Source organism: Salvelinus alpinus, chromosome 19 (genome assembly GCF_045679555.1).
Source record: "Salvelinus alpinus chromosome 19, SLU_Salpinus.1, whole genome shotgun sequence".
NCBI classification, from domain to species: Eukaryota; Metazoa; Chordata; class Actinopteri; order Salmoniformes; family Salmonidae; genus Salvelinus; species Salvelinus alpinus.
Window position 1 is genome coordinate 10,461,466 of NC_092104.1, and position 18,506 is coordinate 10,479,971.

Genomic DNA, 18,506 nt, shown 5'->3' on the forward strand with positions numbered 1-18,506 from the left:
GGGCAGAACTGAAAAAGCATGTGCAAGTAAGGAGGCCTACAAACCTGACTCAGTTACAACAGCTTTGTCAGGAGGAATGGGCCAAAATTCACCAAACTTATTGTGGGAAGCTTGTGGAAGGCTACCCGAAACGTTTGACCCAAGTAAAACAACTTAAAGGCAATGCTACCAAATACTCATTGAGTGTATGTAAACTTCTGACCCACTGGGAATGCGATGAAAGAAATAAAAGCTGAAATAAATAATTATTCTACTATTATTCTGACATTTCACATTCTTAAAATAAAGTGGTGATCCTAACTGACCTAAGACAGGGAATATTTACTAGGATTAAATGTCAGGAATTGTGAAAAACTGAGTTTAAATGTATTTGGCTAAGGTGAATGTAAACTTCCGACTTCAACAGTACATCTGCATTGCTTGCTCTCTGGGGTTTTAGGCTGGGTGTCTGTAAAGCTCTTTGTGACAACAGCTGATGTAAAAAAACATTTGATTGATTGATTGAACATAGTCAGAGTTTAGGCCTACATTGTTCTCTGAAACACAGTGAATAGCCACTGACACTGGAAACAAAACCCAACACAATATGTGATGTGTGCTTTTTGCATTTCATTCTGCTGGTATTACCCTCATAAATAATTGATTGAGGTCTACAAAGAGGTTACGTTTTGTCATCAGTTTTCTATTAATACATACAACTGAATGGACAATGAAGAATCACATAACAAAGATCACATACTCAGAAAGTCTATATATAACAATACCAGACAGTCATTTAATAACAATGAAAATGAATTTCAGACTGTCAAAAGCTCAACAAGGAATAGACAATACAGAGAAAGAAGTCTGTATTATCAAAACATTAAAATAAGAAGTAAACAGAACATTCTGGAGAATTCCGTCTATTTCATGGACAGAGATCAGAGGCGGAACATCTTGTTGCAGTTGGATGATGAAATCCCAACACGAGAGTGTGTGTTCCTGTGTGTGAGCATGTGCATGTGCGTACACGGTGTGAGTGTGTGGAAAGTTGCAAAACAGCTTTAATTAAAGGCCCAGTGCAGTCAAAAAACGTGATTTTTTTTCTGGATAAGAGCATCTGCTAAATGACTCAAATGTAAATGTTGATGTAAATGTTAGAATAATCCTGTGAAATTGTGAAAATTAAGATAATGCACTTTTAGTGTGAGAGCTGTTTGAAAAGACCGCCTGAAATGTCAGCCTGTTTTGGTGAGATCACTGGGTAGGTAAATGAGTTAATAGACCAATAAGAACGAGAGTTCAAACCCCTATGCCACTCAGACCATTACCAGACAGTCCTGGCAAAATTGTTTGTTTGGGAAATTGCTCTTTTCTAAGAAGCTATTTTTGTTTATTTTTGACCATTTTAATGTAAAACAATCCCAGTAAGGTACTTATTTGTTACCCAGAAATGATTTGATATTGAGATAAAAACGGCTGCACTGGACCTTTAACAGATTGTCTATATTCCAAGCCACACTTTCTTCACTGGAGGAATGTTAAAGATGTCAGACTACTGGGAAAGGTATGGGGAAAAACACAAACTGATGTTCCTCCTCATTGCACCATATAGTGCATTTGCAAAGTATTCAGACCCCTTGACTTTTTCCACTTTTTTGTTATGTTGTGGCCTTATTAAAAAATATATATAAAATGTATTGTTTTCCTCATCAATCAAACAAAAATACCTTATTTACATAAGTAGTCAGACCCTTTGCTATGTGACTTGAAATTGAGGTCAGGTGCTATTGTTTCCATTGATCATCCTTGAGATGTTTCTACAACTTGATTGGAGTCCACCTGTGGTAAATTCAATATGATTGGACATGATTTGGAAAGGCACACACCTGTCTATATAAGGGCCCACATTTGGCAGTGCATTTTGCCCCTAAAGGACTCAGACCATGAGAAACAAGATTCCCTGTTCTCATGAAACCAAGATTGAACTCTTTGGCCTGCATGCCAAGCGTCACGTCTGGAGGAAACCTGGTATCATCCCTACAGTGAAGCATGGTGGTGGCAACATCATGCTGTGGGGATGTTTTTCAGCGGCAGGGACTGTGAGACTAGTCAGGATCGAGGGAAAGATGAACAGAGCAAAGTACAGAGAGATCCTTGATGAAAACCTGCTCCAGTGCGCTCAGGACCTCAGACTGGGGGTAAAGTTCACCTTCCAACAACCCTAAACACACAGCCGAGACAATGCAGGAGTGGCTTCGGGACAAGTCTCTGAATGTCCTTGAGTGTCCCCGCCAGAGCCTGGACTTGAACCCGATCTAATATATCTGGAGAGACCTGAAAATAGCTGTGCAGCGATGCTCCCCATCCAACCTGAAGAATGGGAGAAACTCCCCAAATACAGTTGTGGCAAGCTTGTAGCATCATACCAAGAAGACTCCAGGCTGTAATCGCTGCTAAAGGTGCTTCAACAAAGTACTGAGTAGAGGCTCTGAATACTTACGCAAATGTGATATTTCCTCTTTTTATATAATTTGCAAACATTTCTAAAAACACGTTTTTGCTTTGTCATTATGGGTTATTGGGTGTAGATTGACGAGCAAAAAAAAAACTGTTTTATACATTTTAGAATAAGGCTGTAACAAATTTTTTGGGGAAAACGTTAAGGGGTCTGAGTACTTTCCAAATGCATTGTAAACATACCTTCAACATACCAGTGACACATGACATAGAACAGAGAATATGTACTGCATGCAAATAAGGACTGGGGAATAAAAAGACAAAAACATGTAATAAACATTGTCATAGTGTTGACCTGTATGAGTCAAGTCAATCCCATGCTACAAAACCGTTCTTTTTCATTATTTGACCTGAATGCCACACACACAACATGAGTGAGATGGATTGCAGTTGTACAATGTCAGGGCAGTAATCTAAATTCAATATACATTTACAAACAGCATTTACTATTGAACGATGGAGGAGAAACCAACGGGGGGATTTAGCGACAGCGGTGAAAACACCTGATGCAACCTTCTGCAATAAAAAAAATGTGTCCATTGCAATAATCTTCTTTACAACTGCAATTAAGTAGGCCTACTGTGTAGAATGTTAGAACGTTAGAACAATTATGTAGGCCTACTGAGTAAAATATTAGAATGTTAGAACAATTATGTAGGCCTACTGAGTAAATTGTTAGAACGTTAGAACAATTATGTAGGCCTACTGAGTAAATTGTTAGAACGTTAGAATAATTATGTAGGCCTACTGAGTAAATTGTTAGAACGTTAGAACAATTATGTAGGCCTACTGAGTAAATTGTTAGAACGTTAGAACAATTATGTAGGCCTACTGAGTAGAATGTTAGAACGTTAGAACAATTATGTAGGCCTACTGAGTAGAATGTTAGAACGTTAGAACAATTATGTAGGCCTACTGTGTAGAATGTTAGAACGTTAGAACAATTATGTAGGCCTACTGAGTAAATTGTTAGAACGTTAGAACAATTATGTAGGCCTACTGAGTAAATTGTTAGAACGTTAGAACAATTATGTAGGCCTACTGTGTAGAATGTTAGAACGTTAGAACAATTATGTAGGCCTACTGAGTAGAATGTTAGAACGTTAGAACAATTATGTAGGCCTACTGAGTAGAATGTTAGAATGTTAGAACAATTATGTAGGCCTACTGAGTAGAATGTTAGAATGTTAGAACAATTATGTAGGCCTACTGAGTAGAATGTTAGAATGTTAGAACAATTATGTAGGCCTACTGTGTAGGATGTTAGAACGTTAGAACAATTATGTAGGCCTACTGAGTAGAATGTTAGAACGTTAGAACAATTATGTAGGCCTACTGAGTAGAATGTTAGAACATTAGAATAAAGTAAACTATTCAGAAAGTACTCCAAAAGAAAACGAATTTGCTATTTAGAAACAGACTTTTTAATGTGTCTAAAGAGAAGGTAATCTAATACACCAGGGTGAAAATACTTGCCTCTAGGTATTTTTATTGGGAATTTTTAACGGGTCGGGTTTGTTATTGGTGCGAAGTGTAGGCAGAGGTATTTTCTCTAATATCTCTGTCGTAGCCTGGACTGAAAATTACACCTACAGGAAAGGGGAGGAATGCTAATTACATCAGCTCTATGACAAATCAGAGATTAGCATCACAGCCTCTGAGAGCCAATCACATTTCACCACGACTGTAGAAATAGATAGCGAACGGTACTCTTTTTTTATATTTGAGAACTGACGGGGATAGAAAGACCGAGAGAAACCTTAGGTTTCTTTAAAAATTAAATACAATTTACCCAATATTTCTAAGCGATATAGGTCCATAAGGGTAAACAAGATGGTTGTGGTGACAGCGGGACATAAAGTAATCTTGATATCTGGGAAACAGAATGGCTTTCCCAGCGAAACACAGTGCTACAGACGGTCCATTTCGGTCGTTTTGCCCTCATCTGCTTCGAACCAAGCGAATTCGTCGGATTCCGACTCAAATTCGACAACTGGGCCACCCCTGCGAAAAAGACAGAGACTCACTCATTTGAGTCCTGAAGAAAAGCAGCTTCGCAGGTTAGTTTCATGAAGGGGCAGTTTAGTGTAACAATGTTCATGACTAGGCCTGATTATCTAGCAATCAAATGCGATAATATCTTGTGACACAATGGTGAGTTGATCGTCCAACGGAAGCCGGCTACTCCCTTCGCCCCAAATTTGGAAAGATTCCATGAACAGCAATTCTCAGTCTTTCCAATAACTAGGCTAAGAATAAAACATGCACGTTCTACATTTAGAATATAAAGTAGATTTGTATCTTTGGCCTACGACTAGGCCGGACTATCAAATTCAACAGGTATTGCTTATCAACGGATTTGAGTAGCCTACAGTCAGTCAGCTGGTCCGACCCAGTTGTTCACATTTGAAGCAGCGCTGTACTCATCTGTTCTGCCTGCGTGGCAGGAATATGGCGGCTGATTGTGCAATAACTAACAAGCCATTCCTGTTAGTCAACTTCTTCTGTCAGCAATTTCTAAAGAAAAATGCTTCAAATATCTGTCCTCTTCAGGAAACTCAAGAACAGAGTTGCAGCCCAGACAGCCAGAGACAGAAAAAAAGCTAAAATGGGGGACCTGGAAGACCAAGTTCTAGCGTTGGAGTTGGAGGTAAATGTATATCCACCATGGAAACGTTATGGTGTAAATGGCTGCTAGGCTGAGGTGTTCACATGTTTTTTCCTTCTCTAGAACAAGAAACTTCATGTTGAGAACAGGCTTTTACAGCGAAAGACATGTGGCTTGGTGAACGAGAATGAGGAACTGAGACAGAGGCTGGGGTTGGACACCCTGGAAGCCAAACAGGTAAGAGGATTTGTGGAGTTGCTACTTATGCAGAAGATGGAGGGTGGGGGTGAACTAAGTTGACACCTGGTTGGCTGTCAGATCTGTCATAGCCTTGGCTCAGTAATATTACCTCTACTAACCTGAACATTTACTTGGTACTGGTATCCCCTTTAGTTTATTTAGTAAACATTTTAACTATTTTCTTAATTGCATTGTTGTATAAGGGTTTGTCAGTAATCATTTTACAGTAAGGTCCACTACACCTGTTGTATTTGGAGCATGTGACAAATAACAACAAAACATCCCAGTTTTAAAATTGACTGTTATAACACCTCTCTCCTCAGGTTCAGGAGTTGGAGTCCAGTGGGATTGATGCAGGTTTGGGGATCGGGTCTTCTGAGTCTGCAGTACTCAGGCTACGTGTGCCTCCGCAGCAGGTGCAGGCCCAGCAATGCCCAAATCTGAAGATTTCCCAATGGATACAGACAGTCCTGACTCTACAGACTCTGAGGTGAGACTGAGTCCATTTTGTCTGCTACGGCTAATGTAAACAGACATTTTGTAGTGTGCCATGGGCTTTGTCAATTGGAGAAGAAACCATGTACCAGCACTTTTTATAATGAATAGTAATTGATTGGATTTATGTTGCCAAGAGCTTTTCCAATAGTGTTTTTCTATTCGTCCCAGTTGTTTGGTGGCCATTTCCAGATCTACCCATAGACCCAAGTATGGTCTTCTATCTCTGTTCAGAATTGTAATTCTGTCCTTCTCACCCTCCAGTCTGATCTCTTGCTGGGCATTCTGGACATCCTTGACCCAGAGCTGTTCCTCAAGGAGTGTAGTGAGCAGGAGATCCAGGCGCAGGAGGTGCTGCTGGTCGGAGGGGGGGCAGGAGTACCTTCCCCCTCACCTGCAGCTCTGGGGGCCACACCAGTTAAGCTGGAGGCCCTTAATGAACTGATCCACTTTGACCACATCTACACCAAGCCTGTGGAGGGGGTGGCGCTTCCCCCTGGGCAGCAGGAAGTGCATTACGAGGAGAGTGCGACAAAGATGGAGGTCTTCTCTTTGGCTGAGGAGGTCTGCGAGGTGGTGTGTGTCAAAGACGAGCCGGAGGAAGTGGTCATCATCCCTGAGAGTCACGGGGTGTTGGATGACTTCCTGTCCGCGGTCTCGCCGACCTCTGACCTGGCCCTGGGCGGCCTGGAGAAGACTGGTGCCTACCTGACGGAGACCTACAGCGACTCTGGATACGAGCGGTCCCCTTCCCCCTTCAGCGACATGTCCTCCCCCCTCTGCTCGGAGGGATCCTGGGATGATGTGTTTGCCAATGAACTGTTCCCTCAGCTGATCAGTGTCTGATGTGAGCCCTATTGGCCCAATTAATCAATGATCCCACCTATAGATCTCCCTTCTATTTTCATGTAGTGTTAAGTGACTACAGTAGCTCATGCTTTATATTGATGTATAGATAGCAAAGTGGTAGCCTTTTCCCAGATCTGTTTGTGCTGTTGAGCCAATGGCTATATTTTTTTGGCTTTACAGTACAAACTAATCTGTGACCAGGCTAATAATAGTTAACCTCGTGTTTTAAAACCAAAGTTAAGCACGTAATCTCTATTACAGCAGGTCTGTACGATGGGTAATCCTGCATTGACTTGTGGGAGATGTAGTTCTTGACTTGTGGGAGATGTAGTTCTTGACATCTTAATTTGGCATCACTACTTGATTGCTAGTGGTTTTGTAAGATTGCTTAATAATCTATCCACACATTGTTGGGGTTCCGGGGACATAAATACATCCAGTATTTGTGTACGTTGTATTTAGCTGGGGGATGGGGACTGATCGTTCTACAGACACTTATTTATTTGTGTATTCTGCTCCGGCGTCTTCTGTATGTTATCGGTTTTAGCATGTAGGAATGCTTTCCTCTGTATAATTTTGTTACACTCTCCTTGTTGCGCTAAATTACTGCATTAATAAAACTTTGCATTGATTCTCGTTTGTCACTCATGAGGTCTGTCATACAAAGAAGGTTGGGGACTGAAACTACTGACTAGAGCTGCACCATCAAATAGGCAAGCTTGGGTGTCTTGACTTTTTGCCATGGTATTTCCACTACATTCTACAGCGTGCTTATTAAGTTGGCTTTAAATGGCTATTGCTTTCTCCAAGAAGCAGAACATTCAGCATATCCTGTCACTCGCTCTGCGGGACCTGCCCTGGGTGCAGGTTTTGGATTTTGCCCTAGCACTACACAGCTGATTCAAAAATAAATAAAGCTTTGCTCATTTGACTTGGTACATTAACTAACTTGGACCTGAGGGGAGACCCTCCTGTAAAGACTGTCTAGAAAATGCAAAGCTAGAAATACTTCTCAGTGTGTCGCTGGAACGCAACATTTTTAAACTCCAATAATATACAGGACTCCAGGCCTTTGTTTCTCTATGGCGTAAATAATTCCTAGATGTGTGGTTGTCAGAGGATTGTTTTGAAATAACCAAAGCATTTACTGGTATTACACCACTATGCCAGAGACCTGTTCTAATACTTCATACAGTAGTTCAGTTATTCTATACCAACAAGTTGGACATGATTGTCTAATCTCCATAAAAAGGGAACTTGGTAAATCTCCAGCTACTCCTGGGACTCTGCCACCTGCCCCTGGTATCTCCTAGAGGTAGAGAAGCTGACAGGAAGTAGATCTTCAATACAGTTCAGATGCGAATGATTACACATCACTGAACAGTAGAGTCAAGTAGAAGTTTATTGGAAACTATGTGCGGCACAATCAAATGTTTGCATTCTCACGCAAATGACACTGGTCTCCTATTACGTAACTAATGGAACATGAACGTTCCTGAGAAACAAAGACACTGGGAGCATTTATGCTGGGATTTCTCCTAATGGGGTCAGTCAGGCTTTGTTATCTTTCAGGTGGGGATGTCTTCTAACAGGGTCAATCTGGCTTTGTGGTGTTTCAGTTGCAGAGAATAATAGGACAGTCAGGGTGGCACCCTTTCACCTCCAGACATTTAATCTCACAGGTATTTCAGTTCTCTGTCTTCTCTTTCTCTGTGTGTTAACGTACAGTTGAAGTCAGAAGTTTACATACACCTTAGCCAAATACATTTAAACTCAGTTTTTCACAATTCCTGACATTTAATTCTAGTAAAAATTCCCTGGCTTAGGTCGGTTAGGATCACCACTTTATTTTAAGAATGTGAAATGTCAGAATAATAGAGAGAATTACTTATTTCAGCTTTTATTTCTTAAATCACATTCCCAGTGGGTCAGAGGTTTACATACACTCAATTAGTTTTTGGTAGCATTGCCTTTAAATAGTTTAACTTGGGTCAAACGGTTCGGGTAGCCTTCCACAAGCAAGGGATTGAGGTCAGGGCTTTGTGATGGCCGCTCCAATACCTTGACCGTGTCGTCCTTAATTAAGTCATTTTGCCACAACTTTGGAAGTATGCTTGGGATCATTGTCCATTTGGAAGACCCATTTGCGACCAAGCTTTAACTTCCTGACTGATGTCTTGAGATTTTGCTTCAATATATCCACATAATTTTCTCTCCTCATGATGCCATCTATTTTGTGAAGTGCACCAGTCCCTCCTGCAGCAAAGCACCCCCACAACCTGATGCTGCCATCCCCGTGCTTCACGGTTGGGATGGTGTTCTTCGGCTTGCAAGCCTCCCCCCCTTTTTCCTCCAAACATAACGATTGTCATTATGGCCAAACAGTTCTATTATTGTTTCATCAGACCAGAGGACATTTCTCCAAAAAGTACAATCTTTGTCCCCATGTGCAGTTGCAAACCGTAGTCTGGCTTTTTTATGGCGGTTATGGAGCAGCGGTTTTGGAGCAGTGGCTTCTTCCTTGCCGAGCGGCCTTTCAGGTTATGTCGATATAGGACTCGTTTTACTGTGGATATAGATACTTTTGTACCTGTTTCCTCTAGCATCTTCACAAGGTTCTTTGCTGTTGTTCTGGGATTGATTTGCACTTTTCGCACCAAAGTACGTTCATTTCTAGGAGACAGAATGCGTCTCCTTCCTGAGCGGTATGACGGCTGCGTGGTCCCATGGTGTTTATACTTAAGTACTATTGTTTGTACAGATGAATGTGGTACCTTCAGGCATTTGGAAATTGCTCCCAAGGATGAACCAGACTTGTGGATGTCTACAATTTCTTTCTGAGGTCTTGGCTGATTTCTTTTGATTTTCCCATGATGTCAAGCAAATAGTGACTGAGTTTGAAGGTAGGCCTTGAAATACATCCACAGGTACACCTCCAATTGACTCAAATGATATCAATTAGCCTATCAGAAGCTTCTAAAGCCATGACATCATTTTCTGGAGTTTTCCAAGCTGTTTAAAAGCACAGTCAACTTAGTGTATGTAAATGTCTGACCCACTGAAATTGTGATACAGTGAATTATAAGTGAAATAATCTGTCTGTAAACAATTGTTGGAAAAATTACTTGTGTCATGCACAAAGTAGATGTCCTAACCAACTTTCCAAAACTATAGTTTGTTAACACGAAATTGGTGGAGTGGTTGAAAAACAAGTTTTAATGACTCCAACCTAAGTGTATGTAAACTTACGACTTCTACTGTACGTATGTTAGGAAGGGGAAGCAACAATGTAGGAGGGTGAAGTGGCCCCTGGTCTTGGTGTGGCCCCTGGTCTGGGTGTGGCCCCTGGTCTTAGTGTGAATCGGGTCTTGGTATGGCCCCTGGTCTTAGTGTGACTCGGGTCTTGGTGTGGCCCCTGGTCTTAGTGTGACTCGGGTCTTGGTGTGGCCCCTGGTCTTAGTGTGACTCGGGTCTTGGTGTGGCCCCTGGTCTTAGTGTGACTCGGGTCTTGGTGTGGCCCCTGGTCTTAGTGTGACTCGGGTCTTGGTGTGGCACCTGGTCTTACTGTGAATCGGGTCTTGGTGTGGCCCCTGGTCTTAGTGTGACTCGGGTCTTGGTGTGGCCCCTGGTCTTAGTGTGACTCGGGTCTTGGTGTGGCACCTGGTCTTAGTGTGACTCGGGTCTTGGTGTGGCCCCTGGTCTTAGTGTGACTCGGGTCTTGGTATGGCTCCTGGTCTTAGTGTGACTCGGGTCTTGGTGTGGCCCCTGGTCTTAGTGTGACTCGGGTCTTGGTGTGGTCCCTGGTCTAGGTCTTGGTGTGACCCCAAAGTTAATGTGAACTTCCTCTGAAGAGTGTGCTTAGCAGCAGAGACAGAGCACATTTCCCCTCCCCTACTCTCAACCACAACAGAGTACAACTACCTCACAGCTGTTCAACTGAAACTAAAAATACATTTTCGCTTGTCACTGGACATCTTTGTGGTGACACAAAGTAGAGTTGTTGGCCCTCTCGATGCCTGACTTTTTCTGCAGTTAATAACTCTATACTCTACAACAATGATAATAATAATAATAACTCTATACTGTTGACTTGCCATCTTTCTTTGGTAATACAACAAGTTGATTAAAGCAGAACTAGTGTTAGGGCTCTATTCAATCCGTATCGCAGAAGTTCAGAGTTACATCGTGATTGAAATTTAAATGCAACATTCCCGCGTTAGCGGAGACTGCATTCATGGTAAACCTGTATATATCGGCTCAATCAGAAGTTACCTTTACATTTCTATCACACAAGCTGTAACGCTTCAGCGATAAAGTTCGAATAGAGCCCTTTGTTTTTGAAGGTTAGCCGTGGTAGGAACATTAAAGAGCAGGGGAACCTGTGTCTTTCTGAGTACAGGATTATGTCACACAGCGCTGGCTGTCAAAGGTCACGCTTAAATTAGGCCTACAGATTCAACTTGCTAATATGACACTGTCGTCACCTTCTCTTGGATTTGGATAAATCTTACAGTAGAGTAGGGCTCATGTTACTGCTGAGTGTGTGTTCTATATGGAGCAGTGTTAGGTCTCTACACCATGGGCAGCTGCCTGACTACTACCATCTTCATTCTCCACGGTGAGCAATCAAGATCCATGGACGGACATCAGTCTAGGCTACCATTTCAAACAGTGTTTCCCAGTACTTTCTAATAGAAATAGGTGACTTGAAACATATCTCCACTATGAGCATTCAAGACTTCAAACTAGCTTATGATTTCAAACAGTATTTCCCAGAGCTTTCTAATAGGAATATATGACTTTGAAACATCTACGCATGGAGGTGAGAGAGGTAGAGCACTGATCCCCTTCAAAATGACAGTAGAAAACCTTCAGAGAGAACTGAGGAAGCAAATAGCAAGGGTTTCCCAACCAGAGGAGGAAGAACAGGGTTTTCACCAATCAGAGGAAGAAAAACAGGGTTTTCACCGACCAGAGGAGGAAGAACAGGGTTTTCACCAATCAGAGGAAGAAAAACAGGGTTTTCACCAATCAGAGGAAGAAGAACAGGGTTTTCACCAATCAGAGGAAGAAGAACAGGGTTTTCACCAATCAGAGGAAGAAGAACAGGGTTTTCACCAATCAGAGGAAGAAGAACAGGGTTTTCACCAATTAGAGGAGGAAGAACAGGGTTTTCACCAATCATAGGAGGAAGAACAGGGTTTTCACCGACCAGAGGAGGAAGAACAGGGTTTTCACCAATCAGAGGAAGAAGAACAGGGTTTTCACCAATCATAGGAGGAAGAACAGGGTTTTCACCGACCAGAGGAGGAAGAACAGGGTTTTCACCAATCAGAGGAAGAAGAACAGGGTTTTCACCAATCAGAGGAAGAAGAACAGGGTTTTCACCAATTAGAGGAGGAAGAACAGGGTTTTCACCAATCATAGGAGGAAGAACAGGGTTTTCACCAATCAGAGGAAGAAGAACAGGGTTTTCACCAATCAGAGGAAGAAGAACAGGGTTTTCACCAACCAGAGGAGGAAGAACAGGGTTTTCACCAATCAGAGGAAGAAGAACAGGGTTTTCACCAATCAGAGGAAGAAGAACTGGGTTTTCACCAATCAGAGGAAGAAGAACAGGGTTTTCACCGACCAGAGGAGGAAGAACAGGGTTTTCACCAATCAGAGGAAGAAGAACAGGGTTTTCACCAATCAGAGGAAGAAGAACAGGGTTTTCACCATACAGAGGAAGAAGAACAGGGTTTTCACCGACCAGAGGAGGAAGAACAGGGTTTTCACCAATCAGAGGAAGAAGAACAGGGTTTTCACCGACCAGAGGAGGAAGAACAGGGTTTTCACCAATCAGAGGAAGAAGAACAGGGTTTTCACCAATCATAGGAGGAAGAACAGGGTTTTCACCGACCAGAGGAGGAAGAACAGGGTTTTCACCAATCAGAGGAAGAAGAACAGGGTTTTCACCAATCAGAGGAAGAAGAACAGGGTTTTCACCAATTAGAGGAGGAAGAACAGGGTTTTCACCAATCATAGGAGGAAGAACAGGGTTTTCACCAATCAGAGGAAGAAGAACAGGGTTTTCACCAATCAGAGGGAGAAGAACAGGGTTTTCACCAACCAGAGGAGGAAGAACAGGGTTTTCACCAATCAGAGGAAGAAGAACAGGGTTTTCACCAATCAGAGGAAGAAGAACAGGGTTTTCACCGACCAGAGGAAGAAGAACAGGGTTTTCACCAATCAGAGGAAGAAGAACTGGGTTTTCACCGACCAGAGGAAGAAGAACAGGGTTTTCACCAATCAGAGGAAGAAGAACAGGGTTTTCACCGACCAGAGGAAGAAGAACAGGGTTTTCACCAATCAGAGGAAGTAGAACAGGGTTTTCACCAATCAGAGGAAGAAGAACAGGGTTTTCACCAATCAGAGGAGGAAGAACAGGGTTTTCACCGACCAGAGGAAGAAGAACAGGGTTTTCACCAATCAGAGGAAGAAGAACAGGGTTTTCACCGACCAGAGGAAGAAGAACAGGGTTTTCACCAATCAGAGGAAGAAGAACAGGGTTTTCACCAATCAGAGGAAGAAGAACAGGGTTTTCACCAATCAGAGGAGGAAGAACAGGGTTTTCACCAATCAGAGGAAGAAGAGGAATAAACCCACTTGGCACAGATATAATTTCAACGGCTATTCCAAGTTGGTTCAACGTAATTTCATTGAAATGACGTGGAAACAACATTGATTTAACCAGTGTGACACCAGTGGGAACAGAAGGGGAGATCCAGCAGAGAGGCTAATTATTCAAAAGTGGACCAGAAACCTGGGGGAGGGAGAAAAACATTTGACACTAAAGCCCCTATGTGATGGTCTGTGTCTGCGTTCCTTGGAGTCAATTAGCCTTTCTAGCATCAAAGTTCTGACCTAAATGAGATAGAAAGAGAGAGAGAAGAATGAAAATCGCCCTCAGTCCAGAACCCTTTTGACCTTTGTCAAAGCATGGTGACTGGTTTTCCACTGCTGTGAGGCTGGGTACGTCCTAATCCATAGTGTTTAGGGTATTCATTGTTAGGCAACTACTTTATGAATGATTCAGAGTGGAAAAACACAGTCATTTCTTTCACCTCACACAACCACATCTGTCTGTCTTATGGTCAGCCGTCTAACTGTGATGGTCTGCCTATCTGTGATGGTCTTCCTATCTGTGATGGTCTGCCTCTCTGTGATGGTCTGCCTATCTGTGATGGTCTGCCTCTCTGTGATGGTCTGCCTATCTGTGATGGTCTGCTAGCTGTGATGGTCTGCCTATCTGTGATGGTCTGCCTAGCTGTGATGGTCTGCATATCTGTGATGGTCTGCCTCTCTGTGATGGTCTGCCTCACTCTGATGGTCTTCCTAGCTGTGATGGTCTGCCTATCTGTGATGGTCTGCCTAACTGTGATGGTCTGCCTATCTGTGATGGTCTGCCTATCTGTGATGGTCTGCTTGCTGTGATGGTCTGCCTATCTGTGATGGTCTGCCTAGCTGTGATGGTCTGCCTATCTGTGATGGTCTGCCTCTCTGTGATGGTCTGCCTCACTCTGATGGTCTGCCTAGCTGTGATGGTCTGCCTATCTGTGATGGTCTGCCTATCTGTGATGGTCTGCCTAGCTGTGATGGTCTGCCTATCTGTGATGGTCTGCCTCACTCTGATGGTCTGACTAGCTGTTGTTGTGGCTGAGGAGAAGGAAACAATTCAAACCCCAATGCATGTGTCATAGGCCTGAGATCATTGATGTTATGCCAGGTGAGATCGCTGGTGTTATAACAGGTTAGACCACTGGTGTTAGGCCAGGTAAAATCCCAGGTGTTAGGCCAGGTAAAATCCCAGGTGTTAGGCCAGCTGAGATCACGGGTGATAGTGCAGCTAAATGTAATGACAGTATTGAGAAAAGGAATGTTAGCCTGTATATCTTGAATAGGTAAGAATCAAAGACAAGATCTTCAAGTTTTACTGCTTATTGTCAACTAGCCTACATGGCTGTCATTGTAAATAAGAATTTGTTCTTAACTGACTTGCCTAGTTAAATAAAGGTTAAACAAAAAGTAAAAATACATCTATTATCATTATGAACCTACAGTTATCCTGAAGATATTCCTTCATGCATGTGTGACCATGTAAGAGTAAACAGGAAAGATCAACGCAAAAATGTTTAAGGCCATGACAGAGAAAATGATTCTCTTCCAGAAACACTCTTGCCTCTTGCCTTATTTCCATTGCATCAGACAGAGGGTGAGTATGTGTGTGAGACAGAGGGTGAGTATGTGTGTGGAAAAAGGGAACCAAGAGGGTCCGAGTCATGCCTCACAGCAACCAGTGTTCTTCTGACGCAATCCACCTCTCTCTCTCTCTCTCTCTCTCTCTCTCTCTCTCTCTCTCTCTCTCTCTCTCTCTCTCTCTCTCTCTCTCTCTCTCTCTCTCTCTCTCTCTCTCTCTCTCTCTCTCTCTCTCTCTCTCTTTCTCTCTTTCTCTCTCTCTCTTATTCTCCTTCTTTGTCCCTCTCTCTCTCTCTCTCTCTTATTCTCCTTCTTTGTTCCCCACCCTCTCTCTCTCTCTCTCTCTCTCTTATTCTCCCTCTTTGTCCCCCACCCTCTCTCTCTCTCGCTCTCTTATTCTCCTCCTTTGTCCCCCACCCTCTCTCTCTCTGTCGACGTGGCATGTGTGTGTGTGTCCTGTCACGCAGACCACCTCAACAGTGTGTGTGTGTATTGTTTTCTCTGTCGAGGTGGCAGACACACTCCCCAGCCCCTCACCAAAAAAACAACAACACAGAATAAGAGGTTTTCGCACTTACAGGTTTTCATTCAACTTCAAGTTTCATTCAACTTCGAAGCTTTATCAATTAAATGTCCTTTTATATGTAGGGATCTGGCCTTAATGAGGTCGAAAAAACCTCACACTCCATGCTAGCTCCTTAAAAATAAGAAAATAACCTACCTATGGAGGTTAAATACAAATAACAAATAAATACAACAGCTTTTTTTTCTACAGGCATGGTCGACACTGATAGTAGCAAGCATGCATGGCAGCAAGACTTTGGTGTGACCATCAATAATTATGAATGGGATTATAAATTATTAATTATGAATTCTTACCAATATAAAGAAAATATGTTGTTTCTATAAAACTCACAAGTAGCGGTCTGAGGCATTGCATTTCAGTGCTAGGGGGCGTCACTACAGACACCCTGGTTAGATTCCAGACTGTATCATAACCGGCCGTGAACGGGAGTGCCATAGGGCGGTGCACAATTGTCCCAGCGTCGTCCTGGTTTGGCTGGTGTAGGCCGTCATTGTAAATAATAATATGTTCTTAACTGACTTGCCTAGTTAAATAAAAGTTCAATAAGTTACAAACTACACCTGTTGTCAGAAGTCAGTATCGCCCTGCATGCTCTGGGGAATGTCCCAAATGTAAGCAGTACAAAGGTACTCACAGTGTGTACATCTGATCTGCACCAAATATTTAGCTCTAATGTGGTATGCTGCTATATTAACAATAATTCAATCACGGTTAGATGACACGAAACCTGTTGTGGTTGTTTCCTCTGGAAAGACTGACTAATGTCCTCCAAGGGAAACCCGTTGCTGTATGTTTGGAGCCCTGTAGTTCAGGTTTATAGGAGATGAGGGTGCAAATATACTGTTGAAAGGGATTGCCAACCCATACTGTAACCCTCCAAGCATTTGGGTGTTGCTCTTTGTACCATTCGGAATTCTGTTGTAAGGCAGGTCCTCACCAGACATCACCGGCAACAACGTCGCCTAAGGGCACAAACCCACCGTCGCTGGACCAGACAGGACTGGCAAAAAGTGCTCTTCACTGACGAGTCGCGGTTTTGTCTCACCAGGGGTGATGGTCGGATTCGCGTTTATCGTCGAAGGAATGAGCGTTACACTGAGGCCTGTCCTTTGGAGCTGGATCGATTTGGAGGTGGAGGGTCCGTCATGGTCTGGGGCGGTGTGTCACAGCTTCATCGGACTGAGCTTGTTGTCATTGCAGGCAATCTCAACGCTGTGTGTTACAGGAGGAGATAGATTACTGGAAAACAGAGAGAGAGAGAGGGGGGGGGGGGGAAGGTTGAGAGAGAAAGAGAAAAAGAAAAAATGGAAAAGATAGAACGAGAGAGAAGGATTCATTAGATTTCATTATTTTTACTGGGTCATAGCAACCTCCTCAAGCCTCATACTGCGATCTACAAGTTGTGACCAGCGAACTGCGAGCGCATGCACGTCACCAATTACACACCTCTCCATCGCCATGGTTTCACTTCCTGTACATGTGGCAAGTCAGCTCTGTTACAACGAAAAGCAGCCTGCCTGTCTGTTGGAAAGATACAAAATCTCCCCTCAAACCAAACCCTCCCCCACAGTATGACTGTTATTCTTCTGAAGAAACCCACATGTAGGCTAAAACCACATAACAAAAACACAAAACTGCATCAAGTTATTATATCCTTCAGGCTACACTCTTAGAAAAAAAAGGTGCAATCTAGAACCAAAAAGGATTATTCGGCTGTCCCCATAGGAGAACCCTTTGAAGAACCCTTTTTGATTCCAGGTAGAACCATTTTGAGTTCCATGTACCCTTTACACAGAGGGTTCCACATGGATCCCAAAAGAGTTCTACCTGGAACCAAAAAGGGTTCTACCTGGAATCAAAAAGGGTTCTACCTGGAACCAAAAAGGGTTCTCTTATGGGGACAGCCAAAGAACCCTTTTGGAACTTTTTTTTCTAAGAGTGTAGGAATCACATACCTAAATACTGCCTAGATATGTTTGAATGAAACCATTATTTTATCTTTCAGTTACTTCAACCCCCATATACCAACTGTCATATCCAGAAGCACTAGCATAGCATATCACATAATGCACCAGGACCAGGATTCAAATTCTGGATCCCTGTCTCTATCTAGGAAAATGACCTTTCCTCCAGGCTACGATATGTTTGACTACTTAAACAGTAAAGTAACTAAGCAAATGACAGAGGAAGGGAGGAAGGAGGGGGAGAAACAGCCTGTCACTGTTTATTTTTTCACTTTTCTCTCTCACAATTTTTTTCTTTAAACAGACAACCCCTTGTGGCTTGGTTAAAAGTGCCTGTTTGTTCTTGTGGGGAAGAACACAGACAGTCAATGTGATCACAGGACACTCGCGCGAGCACATACACACACACACACACACACACACACACACACACACACACACACACACACACACACACACACACACACACACACACACACACACACACACACACACACACACACACACACACACACACACATGATTAAGCCTCCCAAAAAATGTGAAATCTTATTTGTTTTCGTGCAAACCACCCACTGAATTGAGACTTCCTGTAGAGACTAGTAGAATTCATGTTAGAGCCTCTGTTTGTACAGTTTGTCCTCTCAACGTCAAAGGACTGACGCAATATTAAACAGTTCTACAGTATATTGAGCTTGTGAACCAAAGGTCAATAAGTCAAGGATCAATATGTGTTCTCTTTTGGACTAATGATCTGTTTAATCTATGACTTGGGAGGTCACAGGACACAAACAACTCTTACTGGAAGGAGCTAAATTGGGTCAGATTCCACAGATTTAAAAACTAGGGATGGAAAGAAGCCGAACATTATGCTTTATAACATACGTTGCACAAGCTAAGAACAAAACAATGTGGTTAATTATTGTTTGAACCATAAATGAAAAACACTGAGAGTACATCACCATACTGTCATAACCAGTGTGCAACAGGTGGTGTTTCCCTGCCGCTCTCTGTGAATTTGGAACAT

The 18,506-nt window shown here is 42.8% G+C and overlaps 1 pseudogene; it reads left to right on the forward strand.

Moving 5' to 3' along the window:
* Positions 1-4,207: 4,207 nt before the first annotated feature.
* Positions 4,208-7,322, forward strand: LOC139544993 (uncharacterized; annotated as a pseudogene).
* The last annotated feature ends 11,184 nt before the right edge of the window (positions 7,323-18,506 follow it).